Raw genomic sequence first — 16,016 nt, 5'->3', positions numbered from 1 at the left:
CCATCTTCTTGTTCTTTGTGTCTGTGTCATCTAAGCAAAAAAAAGGGTTATATTTAATTTTGTTACCGTCTCTAATCATATCAGTAAATTAAAAAGAAAGAGAAATAGGGATTAGTTGAAATTTGAAGGATCATTCAATTTTTCATCGCAAAAACACAACTCTTGGTGAACCATAAGCAAACCACCTCGGAATCAATTGCAACTTCATATTCAGTCTATTGGGGGTGAGAGCACATCATATGTCAAATTTGGGCTTATTCTGATATTGTTTGCTTGAGGTTTTAATTCGAGGCTCAATTCTGCCGCAGAAACACTACTCTTTGTGAACCATAAGCAAACCACTTCAGAATCAATTGAAACTTCATATTTAGTCTATTGGGGGTGAGATCGCATCATATGTCAAATTTGGGCTTATTCTGATAGTGTTCACTTAAGGTTTTAATTCGAGACTCAATTCTGCCGTAGAAACATTACTCTTTGTGAACCATAAGCAAAACACCTTAGAATAAATTGAAACTTCATATTCTGTGTATTGGGGATGGGATTGAACCATATATTAAATTTGGGCTTATTTTGATATCGGCTTCTGGAGGTTTTAATTGGGGGTTCAATTCTGCCACAAACTGATCATACAAGGGGTTTGGGTACCTAGACATAAAAGAACGACCTATAAATTTATTTTGTTGTTTTTGTAGTATTATAATTCTAAATATTGAATTTGAGGTCATTTCGAGATTGTTTGGTCTGGGTTTCAATTCTGTTACGTAAAAATTGCGTAATAGGTTAGATTTGTGTCAAGTTTCAAAACGTGATCCTTACTATTTAGTTTTGTCCAAATATTTTTGTTTCTATTATATTTGGGTTATCTAGGAGTCAAGCAACTGTTTTCACTAATATTCGCTTCTGTTTTATTCCGTGTCTTCGTTTCGTCCACAATTTGTACGAATTTGCATTGCTACTCGCAAAATCATAATCTTAGTTTTGTTTTGCTTTGTTTTCAATATATTTATTGATTCTTGAGTCTGAAAATTATAATTAGAGTGCACTGCGAAGGCTACTGACTTTGATTTGTTGATTTCAGTTCCTAAAGAACCAAAAGAAATGGTTGAATGGCATGACATTGTGTGGTTCAAGAATGCTGTTCCAAGACATTCATTTCTTCTATGGATGGCTGTCCAACAGAAACTCACAACTCAAGATAAACTTCATCGGTTTGGTATACATGGTCCCAATAGATGCTCGCTCTGTCTCCGCAACAATGAGGATCACAACCACTTGTTCTTTGAATGCTCCTATACTAAAGCGATCTGGTGGGATGTTTGTGACAGATGCGACATTCCAAGAATGACAAAAGGCTGGGATGAATGGATTCGATGGGCCACTGTCTCTTGGCATGGCAAGAGTTTCGTCAATTTTTCTCGTAAACTGAGTTTTGCAGCTACAGTGTATCATGTATGGCAAGAACGGAATGCAAGGATCTTTGCTGGAATGTCTAGAACTTCGAATTTGGTCTTTAATCAAATCGAATGTATCATTCGTGATAAGCTTGATTTGATGAGGAATGTCGCACCAACAAATGAAAACAAAAGGATCCAACGAGCTTGGAGGGTGAATACCATAGATTCTTAATTTGTTAGTTAGCTGGTTGTATTGGTTTCCCTAACGAATCCAGTGAGGTTTCAGTGTTATGGTCGGTGGCTAGCTTGTAGCCATCTGTTGTTTTATGTTTCTGTTATCATTGTAAATCTGGGGTATGCCCCTTATAATGTTTGTATCTTCTTCTTTTAATACATACGTCAACTTACCAAAAAAAAATAAAAGGCGTAGTGAGCTTATTAGAGTGAAAAGCCTTGATTTGTTTTTTGTGTGATACACGAGAGATGTGAGGATATATTTTGTGCTACTAACCAAATTTTGCAGATTCAAAGAATGTCTGAAAACAATGAATCAACTGCACAAAACGCTGACGTAGCTTTCTAATTACGAGCCATAGGCCAGCAACTTGAGCTGTCGTCTAGATCATACAAGGATCTGAAAGATGAGGTGAATTCAATAAAGCAACAGAATAGTTGGGCTGATCGCCGAGGAAATATAGTTCGTATGGCCATACGGAATGTCAGATCTGATTTTGAAGAGTTTGTTGATGAAAACGCTGATGTGGGTGAAGATGACTATGATTTTACATCAGTTGGCCAAGGAATCAGGTCTGGACCAAACAGGGCTAGGAGAAATGTGAATTTCTGTGGCGTGGGCACTTATGAAGATATGGATGGAGACTTGGACACCATTAAACTGAAAATTCCTAACTTTCAAGGTAAAAACGATCCCGAGGCTTATTTGAAGTGGGAGAAAAAGGTAGATTGGATTTTTGATTGCCATAGCTATTCTGAACAAAAGAAGGTGAAATTGGTGATAATTGAGTTTATGGAGTATGCATTGATTTGATGGGATCAAATTGTAATCAGTAGGATGAGGAATGGGGAGTGACCCGTTCAGACTTGGGGGGAGATGAAAGTTTTAATGAGGAGACGATTTGTGCCAAACCACTATTACAGAGACTTATATATGAAGCTCCAAGGTCTGAATCAAGGTTATAAGATAGTAGATGAATATCACAAAGAGATGGAGATAGCAATGATTCGGGCCAATGTTGTTGAGGATAGAGAAGCCACCATGGCTAGATTTCTTAATGGGTTGAATCAGGACATTGCCAATGTGGTTGAGCTACAACACTATGTGGAGCTAGATGACATAGTTCACATGGCTACGAAGGTGGAGAGACAACTTTGAAAGGGACATGCTTAGCTAGTGTTTAATTCGGGCTCTTCATCATCTTGGAAGCCGAATCTAAAGAGAGAGGGTACTATCCGGCCAAGATCCTTTATTCTTTCTAGAACTGAACCACCAAAGGCTAAAGTTGATGTTCCTACTGATGCCAAAGGTAAATCTAAAACTCAACCTAAACATACCTGTGATGTTAAATGTTTCAGGTGTCAAGGACATGGACATTATACTTCAGAGTGTCCAAACAAGAGAATCATGATGATTAGAGATAATGGTGATATGGAATTTGAAAGTGACAAATCTGATTGTGAAGGCATGCCGTCATTGGAGGATAGGGATGGATGAGTTAGCATTACCGGTTGGGGAGTCCTTGGTTATAAGACAAACACTTCAGGTTCAGGTGAAGGAAGATGAAATTAATCAACAAAGGGAGAACATCTTTCATACGCGTTGTTATGTACAAAGCAAGGTGTGTGTTTTAATTATAGATAGTGGAAGCTATGTTAATGTTTATAGTACCACCCTTGTTAGTAAACTGAATTTGTGTACTGTTGAGCATGCTAAACCATATAGATTGCAATGGCTGAATGATAGTGGTGAAGTGAAAGTGACTAAACAGGTTGTGGTTCCATTTTTTATTGGGAAATATATTGATGAAGTTCTGTGCGATGTGGTACTAATGCAAGCAAGTCACATCTTGTTGGGGAGACCATGACAATATGATAGGAAGACAATTCATGATGGGGTTAAAAATAGATATACCATTGTAAAAGATGGTAAAACCATCACTCTTGTACCTCTTACACCCAAACAAGTGTATGATGATTAAATAAAGCTAAAAAGTGAGCATGAGGCAATGGGGAGAGAAAATCAAGGTACGGAACAAGGGGAGAGAAGACCATCAGATTTGGCTAGAACTGAAACCACTACAACCCATTCGGCCACCCATCCAAACACAAACAAATATTCAGCCAACACTCTAAACAAATCAAACCATTCGACCACAACTCAAAAACACCCAAAGCTGGCCGAGAGTGGAGGTAAGACAAGAGGAGTGAAGAAAGTCAGCAAGGGTGATGAGATTTGTGTGGAAAAACTAAAGAAACAACCTAATTTTTATGCTAGAGAGGGTAAGGGTCAGATCTGCATTTTTCACTAACAAGCCAATTATTTTACTTGTGTAGAAAGAGGCTTGCTTTAATACTAATGATCTTGATCATATTGTGCCTAGTGTTGCTATTGCTTTGTTGTAGGAGTTTGATGATGTGTTCCCCGACGATACTCCTAGCAAATTACCACTATTAAGGGGGATAGAGCATCAGATTGATTTCGTACCCGGAGCTTCAATTCCTAACCGACCAGCCTATAGAAGCAATCCCGAGGAGGCGAAGGAGCTTCAAAGGCAAGTTGATGAGCTGATGGAAAAGGGCTACATTCGTGAGAGTATGAGCCTGCGTGCTGTACTCGTACTACTTGTGCCTAAGAAGGATGGAATATGGAGGATGTGTGTTGATTGCCGAGCCATCAACAACATAACGGTAAAGTATAGACACCCCATTCCTAGGCTTGATAACATGTTAGATGAGTTACATGGATCCTGTATTTTCTCTAAAATCGACTTGAAAAGTGGGTACCATCAAATTAGAATGAAAGAAGGTGATGAGTGGAAAACAACATTTAAGATTAAGCATGGTTTGTATGAATGGTTCGTAATGCCGTTTGGACTTACAAATGCACCTAGTACATTTATGCGTTTAATGAATCATGTGTTGCGTGCATTCATAGGTAAGTTTGTGATTATGTATTTTGATGACATTCTGATCTGTAACAAGAACTTAACTGAGCATCTTGATCATTTGCGTAATGTACTTAGTGTGTTGCGTAGTGAGAAATTGTATGCTAATCTTAAAAAGTGTGCCTTTTGCGTGGAGAAAATTGTATTTCTTGGCTATGTTGTAACTGCACAGGGTATCGTGATGGATGAGGAGAAAGTTAAGGTCATCCAGAATTGGCCCATACCCAAATCGGTAAGTGAGGTAAAGAGTTATCATAGGTTAGCTAGGTTTTACAAGCGTTTTGTGAAAGATTTCAGTACAATAGCTGCACCCTTGAATGAAGTTGTTAAAACGTCAGTTGGGTTTAAATGAGGGGAGGAACAAGAATTGGCTTTTGTTCTTTTGAAAGAGAAATTATATTTTGCATCTGTTTTGGCTTTACCTGACTTTACGAAAGCATTTGAAATAGAATGTGATGCATCTAGAATGGAATAGGTGCTGTTTTGATGCAGGATCGGAAACCTATTACGTATTTTAGTGAGAAGTTAAGTGGAGCAACCTTGAACTATCCCACTTACGACAAAGAACTCCATGCATTGGTAAGAGCATTTGAGAAATGGCAGCATTACTTGTAGCCAAAAGAGTTCGTAATCCATTTGAATCATGAGTCCTTGAAACATCTGAAAGGACAAGTTAAGCTGAATAGGAGGCATGCAAAATGGGTTAAATTCATTGAAACTTTTCCTTACGTAATCAAGTATAAGCAAGGCAAAGAGAACATCATAACTGATGCACTTTTGCGCAGGTATGTTCTTTTACACATTATGAATACTAGATTGTTAGGCTTTGAATATATGAAGGAATTGTATGTTAATGATTCTGACTTTATCGAGATTTATAACGCATGTGGACATTCGGCTTCTGATAAGTTGTATTTGATGGATGGTTATTTGTTCAAAGAGAATAGATTGTGTGTTCCTGCTAGTTCTTTGCATGAATTGCTTATTCGTGAAGCACATAGGGGTGGTTTAATGGGTCACTTTGGGGTTGCAAAAACCTTGAATGTATTGCATGAACATTTCTATTGGCCAAAGATGAAAAGAGATGTGCAACGAATTTGTGAACACTGCATTGCTTGTAGAAAGGCAAAATCTAAAGTACAACCGCATGGACTATATACACCATTACTTGTGCCTACTGAACCTTGGGTAGATATCTCTATGGACTTTGTTTTAGGTTTACCCAGGTCAAAGAAAGGTAGAGACTCTATTTTTTTTTATGGTTGATAGGTTTTCTAAAATAACGCATTTCATTGCATGCAATAAAACGGATGATGCATCTCATATCGTAGACTTGTTCTTTAGGGAGATTGTATGTTTGCATGGCATTCCTAAGACTATAGTGTCAGATCGTGATGTTAAGTTCCTTAGCTACTTTTGGAAGACCTTATGGGGAAAGTTGGGAACTAAACTCTTATTTTCAACAACATGTCATCCTCAAACAAATGGACAAACTGAGGTAGTGAATAGAACATTATCCCAACTTTTACGTGCTATAATTCAAAAGAATTTAAAAAGTTGGGAAGAATGTTTGCCTTTTGTTGAGTTTGCTTATAATAGAACTGTGTATTCGACCATTGGTTTTTTTCCTTTTGAAATTGTTTATGGTTTTAATCCACCAACTCTTATGGATTTAATTCCTTTACCTTTTGAAGAAATGGTAAGTTTAGATGGTGGAAAGAAGACAAAAATGGTGAGACAACTCCATAAGGGAGTTCCATTGCAAATAGAGAAAAAGAACAGACTTTACGCTTTTAAAGCAAATAAGGGACGTAAACTGGTTGTTTTCCAACCTGGTGATTAGGTTTGGGTGCACATGCGTAAGGAACGATTTCCTAACCAAAGAAAATCAAAATTACAGCCTCGTGGTGATGGTCCATTTTAGGTTTTAGAGAGAATCAATGACAACACATACAAAATTGACCTTCCAGGTGAGTATGGTGTTAGTGCTACCTTTAATGTTGCTAATCTTACGTTGTTTGACACACATTTTAATTCGAGGTCGAATCCTTTCAAAGAGAGAGGGGATGATGCGGACCAGTTGAGAAACACCAACAAGGACCCATTACATGTTCCAAATGGTCCAATGACTCGGTCCAAGGCAAAGGCATTGAATGCATTGGTTTTGAATGTTTCAACCAAGTCAGAATTGAAATGTCCATTAGAGTATCAAGAGGAGACCCTAGTACATCTTATCCATGTCCAAGAGGGGTCCAACAAACCTTATTTGGGCCATGAGGTGAGGACAACAACGGAAACAAAAGAATCCTTCTACAACTTGGAAACAACATGGGTGGCTACCTTTTCCTTTTGTTTCTAGGATTAAGGGGCTGCATGGAAGGCTATATTTTATTAGGGGTAGTTTGTAATATTTTACTTCCTTCTCTTCTTCTCATAGCAGAACATGGATTTAATAGTAGGGGCTTTATTTTATTTTGTTAGCTACAGCCCAAGGCTTGTTTGAGCTTAATTAATACTTTATTTTCAGTTAGGATCTAAGGCTTGTTTGGATTAAGTTATGGGCTTTTCAGTTTAGGGTTATGGGTCAGTTTTGAGTGGACCTCATATAAGTCCACATAAGGGGTCCATTAGGTTAATTTTTCAAGAGCTATTTAAACTCATGTAAGCCAAAATTTCGACAGCTTTGATGATAAAGCATGAGCTTGTTCATGGAGGCATTCTTTGAAAGAAGGTAAAGTTGGACAGTCATTGGTTGAGTGTTCATTGGTTTCACAGATTTGACATACAATGTCTTGAACAAATTTGAATTGACCACTCTTTTTACTTTCAAGTGCCTCGACTTTTCTAGCTAAAGATGCAAATTTAGCTTGGAAGTTATGATCTTCCCTAAGGTTGTACATACCTCCACTAGATGTATGAGGTTGAGTTTTACTCGGTGCCTCATAAGTGCCCATAGTATTCCAATTTTGAGCATTTTCAGCTAGCAAATCTAGGTACTCCATTGCTTCATCAGGGTCTTTATTTTCAAAAGTTCCATTGCACATCAATTCCACCATTTGTTTATCTTTAGGTGTTAACCCTTCATAAAATTGTGAAACCAATCTCCATGTTTCAAAACCATGATGAGGGCAAGTATTAAGCAATTCTCAATACTATCCCAACATTGGTAAAATGTTTCACCTGGTTTTTGAGTGAAAGTGGTGATTTGTCTTTTGAAAGAGTTTGATCTGTGAGATGGAAAAACCTTCTTTAAAAATTGTTGTTGCATTTCATTCCAAGCACGAATGGATCTTGACTTAAGATTTTGTAGCCATATTTTAGCTTTATCTTTTAATGAAAAAGGAAAAGCTTTAATTTAATGGTATTCATGCTATAATTTAAGTCATTATAGGTGTTACAAACTTCTTTAAATTATCTCAAATGCAAGTATGGATTTTCTAGAACTAAGCCATGAAAAAAAAGGTAAAAGTTGAATAATATCTGACTTAAAATCAAAATGAGATGCATCAGGAGGAAAAACTATGCATGAGGGTGCACTTGTTATAAAGTGACTGATTATCTTCTTCAGCCATATTTTCTGAAAATGATGAGAATACCCTACAAAGTCTACCACTTAATGTACGTGATCAAACTCTCATGCAAGTATAGGAAGAGAATAAAAGGAAGAAAAGGAAACAAAAACAAAACAAAATAAAAGTTAGATAAAATGAAAAGTGAAAAGAGAAAATAAAATAAGTATTATAATTTATACAAGAATTTACCTAGAGTAACGACGCCAAAAACTTGACACGACCAAAAGATTGATGTCTTCTCCCAAATGTAAGAGTGTCGGAGTAATAAATAATCCAGCAAGACCGGGGTTGAACCACAGGGAGGTTAACTATATAAATTATAAATAATAATAATAAGAACAACAACAACAACAACAACAACAACAACAACAACAACAACAACAAGAAGTTAAAGAGGACTTTGAGATGTAAGATTAATGTGAGGATTAAACACTAATAAAAATAAATGTCAAGGTTAGAGGATCCACTAATGGTATTTTAAACAAGTATAGTATAAACTCTTTTTATTACTCAACTGGAAACCACACACAAAGGAGGTTCCAATCGGATGATTTGTCATTAATAGCTCATTATAAATTGTTAACATGATCATATTAATTATCTTATTTAAATAACACCAAACTTTTAAATATTGTCAGGAATTTATGATGCTAACTTATGTTAACAACAAATCAAGTTCCAAGCATTTGTTGTACCAAGTGTTATACAACACAAATCTAGATTAAACATTTAACAAGCAAGGTATTAAGAATTAATAAGATAAAAATGATAAGACATGTTAATAGCAAGTTGTTTATGATATAAGTATTGAAGTCCATATTGAGTTTATATTATTCTACTTGGATCAGATCCAATCTGTTGCGAGGTAGGAATTTCTGGACAATCAAGACGCCACAGAATTGCTCTTGGGCTTGGGGAAAGATTCTAAAGCTCCGATCCTTAGCATGGCCGAAGATGAAGTACATCATAGGAGATGGAATGACAACCTCTCTATGGTTTGACAATTGGCATCCTCACAGCCCACTCGCGGATTCTTACGGGGAAAGATTCATCTATGATTCAGGTATGGCCAAGAACGCGAAGGTGAATGTGCTAATTCATAACTCAAAATGAAAAACTCCTACCACCCAAGCTATTGGCTGGCACCCCATTATAGAAGCTAATCCTTCCAATTCTAATCCTAAGATGGGGCAAAAGGATGAGATAGTTTGGTTGGATTCGCCAAATCACAGATTCTCGATCAAAGTAGCTTGGGAACAACTAAGACGTCATCGTCAGATGGTTGAATGGCATGACATTGTGTGGTTCAAGAATGCTGTTCCAAGACATTCATTTCTTCTATGGATGGCTATCCAACAGAAACTCACAACTCAAGATAAACTTCATCGGTTTGGTATACATGGTCCCAATAGATGCTCGCTCTGTCTCCGCAACAATGAGGATCACAACCACTTGTTCTTTGAATGCTCCTATACTAAAGCGATCTGGTAGGATGTTTGTGACAGATGCGATATTCCAAGAATGACAAAAGGCTGGGATGAATGGATTCGATGGGCCACTGTCTCTTGGCATGGCAAGAGTTTCATCAATTTTTCTCGTAAACTGAGTTTTGCAGCTACAGTGTATCATGTATGGCAAGAACGGAATGCAAGGATCTTTGCTGGAATGTCTAGAACTTCGAATTTGGTCTTTAATCAAATCAAATGTATCATTCGTGATAAGCTTGATTTGATGAGGAATGTCGTACCAACAAATGAAAAACAAAAGGATCCAACGAGCTTGGAGGGTGAATACCATAGATTCTTAATTTGTTAGTTAGCTGGTTGTATTGGTTTCCCTAACGAATCTAGTGAGGTTTCAGTTTTATGGTCGGTGGCTAGCCTGTAGCCATCTGTTGTTTTATGTTTCTTTTATCATTGTAAATCTGGGGTATGCCCCTTATAATGTTTGTATCTTCTTCTTTTAATACATACGTCAACTTACCAAAAAAAAAAAGAGTTTATATTATACTTATTCTTACACCATTAGTGTAACCTTTTCACCTTGACATAATAAACTTAGCTAAACATAATGAAGAAGAGAAACATAAATGATGTGCCGTGAATGATTCAAAAATCGACAACAATGAATCTGACGAAAATGGATAAAGGATGGGTCTGGTTGTGTTGTCTTTCTTTTGGTGTTTAGGTTGGATTATAGTGACTTTAAGGTAAATAAGATGGAGGATAGACTAGAATGATACTTTGATAAGTCGATCTGGACGCCACAAAGATCAATCTAGGATTTCGACGCCACACTCTTTGTGATTAAAGAGTGATAAGTCAGGTAGGGTTCTTCACAAAATCAATTTGAAAGAACAACTCTTAATTCTGTGAATTAAGTTTCAAATCTTGGACAAAAGTGTTTTATTACATATTCTGATACTATATTTATAATTGGAACATCCCTCGAAAGTTAGGAAAAATTCAACATGACAGAAGTCAAGCCCAAAAATTAGACTTTGACAAAGTAACTAGACAAATTTAACTTGCACATATTTTCTGACTTTAATTGAAACATAAACAGGTCATATTTAAAATGGCTATAACTTCTTGCACAAAGTCCAATGCAATCATGGTTGGACAATCTAGAAAAATCACTTTTTGAACTTGAAATTCACCTAGATTTGTCTTGTTTTCACATGCAATTGATGACTTCAAATTCGGGTTCAAATTCATTTACTGTTCTGACCGTAAACATCATCAATTCCTTCACTTATTTGCATTATCAACCCAAATTCAAGTAGCCCAGCATCAAAAGAACCATTAAGGGCTTTTCCCATCTCGAAGTTCCAATTGTAGGCAAATAAGCACCTTTGAACCAATTTCAAACTGATTGCTAATTTTTAACTCCAACGCAGCTTCAATCATTCCAATTTGACTCGTCAAGGCCCTGTGTAATTGTTTCTCTCTCACTCTTGTCATTAGACCATCTGAATCCTCTTGCATATTAGATTTAACTTTACGAGATGGATTATAATTCTCATGATGCACATCATCAGCCCCGGGTTGAAAATGATTTGTCCTCAAATCAAAATCGTCGTTGTCATCCAAGTATGGAGTCAAGTCTTTCACATTAAAAGTAGATGATACGTTGTAATCACCAGGAAGATCTACCTTATACGCATTGTCATTCACCTTCACTATAATCCGAAATGGACCATCAACTCTTAGCATCAACTTGGACTTATGTTTGCTTGGGAATCTGCCCTTACTAATATGAATCCAAACAAGATCTCCAGGTTCAAACCTAACCATTTTCCGCCCTTTGTTAGCTTGTTTAGCATACTTTGTCATTTTCTCCTCAATATGTAATCGAACCTGCTCATGTAGTTTCTTCATCAATTCTGCCTTTCTAATTCCATCCATAAATGTCCTCTCATCAATTGGAATATGAACAAGATCAATAGGAACATAAGGATTAAAGCCATATATAAACATCAAATGGTGAAAATTTTGTAGCCCTATGCACACAACGATTATATGCAAACTCCACAATAGGCAAACAAGTATCCCAACTCTTCAAATTCTTATGTATGACAGCTCGTAACAAAGAAGATAAAGTTCGGTTTACTACCTTAGTTTGTCCATCAGTTTGTGGATGACATGTCATACTGAAAAGTAACTTCGTTCCAAGCTTCCTCCAAAGAGTCTTCTAAAAGTGGCTTAAGAACTTTGTATCACGATCAGAGACAATGCTCTTAGGAACTCCATGCAAACGAACAATCTCTTGAAAGAACAAATCAGCAACAAGTATTGCATCGTCAGTTTTATTGCAAGGAATGAAATGAGACATTTTGAAGAATTGATCAAGCATGACCATTATTGAATCCTTTCCACCTTGTGTTCTTGGTAACCTAAGTACAAAGTCCATGCTAACATCCATCCATGGTTGCTCTGGAATAGGCAATGGCATATACAGTCCATATGCTTTCTCTTTACCCTTAGCTTTCTTGCAAATAGCACACCTCTCAATCACCTTGTGCACATCCCGTAACGTGCTAGGCCAAAAAGAATGTTCTTTCAGCAGCTCATAAGTCTTCTTCTCCCCAAAATGACCACTAAGACCACCACCATGAGCCTCTCGCACAAGTAACTCCCGTAAAGAACCTGAAGGAATACACATTGATGCGGATCAGCCCAAGACCAAGCGTAATCATGCCAACGACCCATTGGAGGTGCCAATTAGGCCAATCACAAAAGCTAGGGCAAAGAAGCTTAAAGAAGCATTGAATGGGCTTGTTCAGAACTTATGGAGCAAGATGGACCTAGAGGGGCTTGGGACATTTAAGGAGCATGATGGACAGCCTTTAATTCATCTAGTTCAGGTCCAAGAAGAGCCCAATTCGTGTGGAACAAGGGGTTGATATGTCCGGCCCAATACCAACCTTGTTAGGCTTGTTTTTTTCCTAATGCTACAAGGATAAAAAGTCAGCAATTTATTCTTCTAATTAAGTAAGGAAATTGGCCATATCTTATTCCTAAAGAGGAGAGGACTATTTAATGTTTTTCCTAACATAGGAAGGAAAGTAATTAAATCAGCAACAAAGGAGGAAATTTGTTTTCTTATTTGTCCAAGCTAAACAAGGAAATCCAAGCTAATCAAGGATATCAAAGGAAAGGGGGCAGCAACACAAATTTTCTAAACTCAGATTTTTCCTAGTTTATGTAGGACTTCTTAAGGGTGACAAATCTGATTCTAGCATATTTAAGATGGTAATTTTTGGATTTTTATAATTTGAAAACATATAAACTATCCTTAAATTACCCTAAATATAAATGCTTCTTACTTTTGTTCATAAATTAGTTTTATAATTTTAAAACATTTAAACTATCCATCAAGTATCCTAAACAAAAATACTAGTAATTTTTTTTAAAAACTATTTTTATAATTTTGAAACTTTTAAATTATCATTCAAGTATTCTAAACACAAATCCTAGTAATTTTTTTTAATTATTTTAATAATTTTAAAACATTTAAACTATCCTTCAAGTGTCCTAAACAGAAATACTAGTAACTTTTTTTTTTAATTTTTTTAATAATTTAAAAACATTTAGACTATCCTTCAAGTACCCTAAACAGAAATCCTACTTACTTTTGTTCATAAATTAGTTTTATAATTTGAAAACATTTAAGTTATCCATCAAGTATCATAAACAGAAATACTAGTAAGTTTTTTAATTATTTTTATAATTTTAAAGCATTTAAACTATCTATCAAGTATTCTAAACACAAATCCTAGTAAGTTTTTTTTAATTATTTTTATAATTTTAAAAGATTTAATCTCTCATTCAAGTACCCTTAACAGAAATTCTATTTACTTTTGTTCATAAATTATTTTTTTAATTTGAAAACATTTAAATTATCCATCAAGTATCATAATCAGAATCACTAGTAATTTTTTAAAATTATTTTTATAATTTTAAAACATTTAAACTATATTTCAAGTATACTAAACAGAAATACTGGTAAGTTTTTTTTTTAATTATTTTTATAATTTTAAAACTTTTAAATTATCCTTCAAGTATCCTAAACAGAAATAGTAGTAATTGTTTTTTAATTTTTTTTTTATAATTTTAAAACTTTTAAATTATCATTTATGTATCCTAAACAGAAATACTAGTAAGTTTTTTTAAATTTTTTTATAATTTTAAAACATTTAAACTATCCTTCAAGTATCCTAAACAGAAATTCTAGTTATATTTTTTTATATAATATTTTTATAATTTTAAAACATTTAAACTATCATTCAAGTATCCTAAACAGAAATACTAGTAACTTTTTTTTAATTTTTTTAATAATTTTAAAATATTTAGACTATCTTTCAAGTACCCTAAACACAAATCCTACTTACTTTTCTTCATAAATTAGTTTTATAATTTGAAAACATTTAAATTATCCATCAAGTATCATAAACAGAAATACTAGTAAGTTTTTTTAATTATTTTTATAATTTTAAAAAATTTAAACTATCTACCAAGTATTCTAAATAGAAATACTAGTAATGTTTTTTTTAACTATTTTTATAATTTTGAAATATTTAAACTATCATTGAAGTATCCTAAACACAAATTCTACTAACTTTTTTTTAATTATTTTTATAATTTTAAAAGATTTAATCTCTCATTCAAGTACCCTAAACAGAAATTCTATTTACTTTTGTTCATAAATTATTTTTTTAATTTGAAAACATTTAAATTATCCATCAAGTATCATAATCAGTGTTGTAACCCAATTTTGGATTCACCAAGATTTTCTCGAATGATATTTTGTTTCTATTATTATTTATAAAAATCCAAAAAAAATTAAGAAAAAGTTTAAAATTCAAAAATATATTTTTCTTGAGTCAACCGCATCTTTCCATCAAAACCGAGTCCACCGGGTCAATACGGGTCAAACCATGTCGACCAGGGTAAAAAATGAGTTTCAGGCCGTTACGGGTCAAAACCGTCATTTTCGGTCAAAACCAAGTCTACCGAGTCAATACGGGTCAAACCATGTCGACCAGGGTAAAAAATGAGTTTCAAGCCGTTTCGGGTCAAAACCGTCATTTTTGGTCAAAACCGAGTCCACCGAGTCAATACGGGTCAAACCATGTCGACCAGGGTAAAAAATAAGTGTCGGGTCGTTTTGGGTCAAAACCGTCATATTTGGTCAAAACCGAGTCCACCGAGTCCATACGGGTCCAACCATGTCGACCGGGGTAAAAAATGAGTTTCAGGTTATTTTGGGTCAAAACTATTATTTTCGGTCATTAAAATTGATTTTTAGCGGTTGAAACGAGATTTTTCTAATACTGATTTGTTTATTATTATATATAATAAAACAAAATTAATAATACAAATTTGTTATATTAGGCGGGGCAGTTACATTAATTGTAGGCGGAGTAGTTGTGCGTACACAATTTTTCTTAAAGCAGATTCGTGTTGTTCCCTTTCATTGGCTATAAATAGCCAGTGATAGTTCGCCAAAGAGGAAAAGAGGAAAGAAAAAAAGAGAAAGAGAAAAAAGAAGAAGAAGAGTACTGTTATAATTTTTTTTAGTTTTTCTTCACAAGAGTAGGATATTGTTTAAAAAAAAACAATTTGAAAAATACCAAATATATCCCGACACATCTCAGCCTTTAAAATATTCCAAGATTTGATCCCGTTGGGCCACGTCATCCGGTGTACCGAGCTTTCGGTGCACCGCGCCACACCAGATCAAGGCTCCGCTCATCCAGACCGTCCGATCCACGTGCAGATCTAGCCAATCACAGTCATCTGATCGTTTCATCCGAGATCCAACGGCGCACAGTGTTCAGAGGTACCGTTGCACCATGCGCGCGTTCACACCGTAGCACTTCTCAGACTCCCTCTCTCCTCTTGCCGGCGACGCTCTCTCTCTCATCCGATCTCCACTTTCCGGCCATCTCCAGCCTCCGCACCACCACAGAAAGGTTTCTCCCCTGCTGTAAAGAAAAACCCCGATGGTTTTCAGCATTTTCTCCGCCTCATCTAGCCGGAAAAGGGCCGCGATTTTTGTCGGCCACCGAAGCTTCAAACCGATGATTCTCCCTCGTCAGCCATCAACGGTCGTCGAGACCATCGCCATCAGAACCCTCGACATCAGATCTACCAGGATCGACCATCGGTTGGCCAGAAATCTCGCTGGAAAATCTCCCCTCCGCCAACAGTAGCCGCGCGTGTGCCACACGCGCTGCCAGTGGCATTTTCATAATTTTCGGAGAACTTCGAGGGTATTTCAGTATTTTACTTATACAGTGACACTCAGGTAATTTTTTGGATTTCAACTGGTATTTTTGATATTTTTTATATATAAATGCT

The 16,016-nt window shown here is 35.7% G+C and overlaps 2 pseudogenes; both read left to right on the top strand.

Moving 5' to 3' along the window:
- Positions 1-6,663, top strand: part of LOC133691742 (uncharacterized) — a 30,572-nt pseudogene extending 23,909 nt beyond the window's left edge.
- A 1,030-nt stretch (positions 6,664-7,693) lies between these two features.
- LOC133693023 (small nucleolar RNA R71) lies at positions 7,694-7,803 on the top strand (annotated as a pseudogene).
- The last annotated feature ends 8,213 nt before the right edge of the window (positions 7,804-16,016 follow it).

The sequence above is a fragment of the Populus nigra genome, chromosome 4, assembly GCF_951802175.1.
Source record: "Populus nigra chromosome 4, ddPopNigr1.1, whole genome shotgun sequence".
Lineage (NCBI taxonomy): Eukaryota > Viridiplantae > Streptophyta > Magnoliopsida > Malpighiales > Salicaceae > Populus > Populus nigra.
The sequence above is the reverse complement of the archived record's forward strand: the minus strand, read 5'-3'. Positions and strand labels throughout refer to the sequence as shown.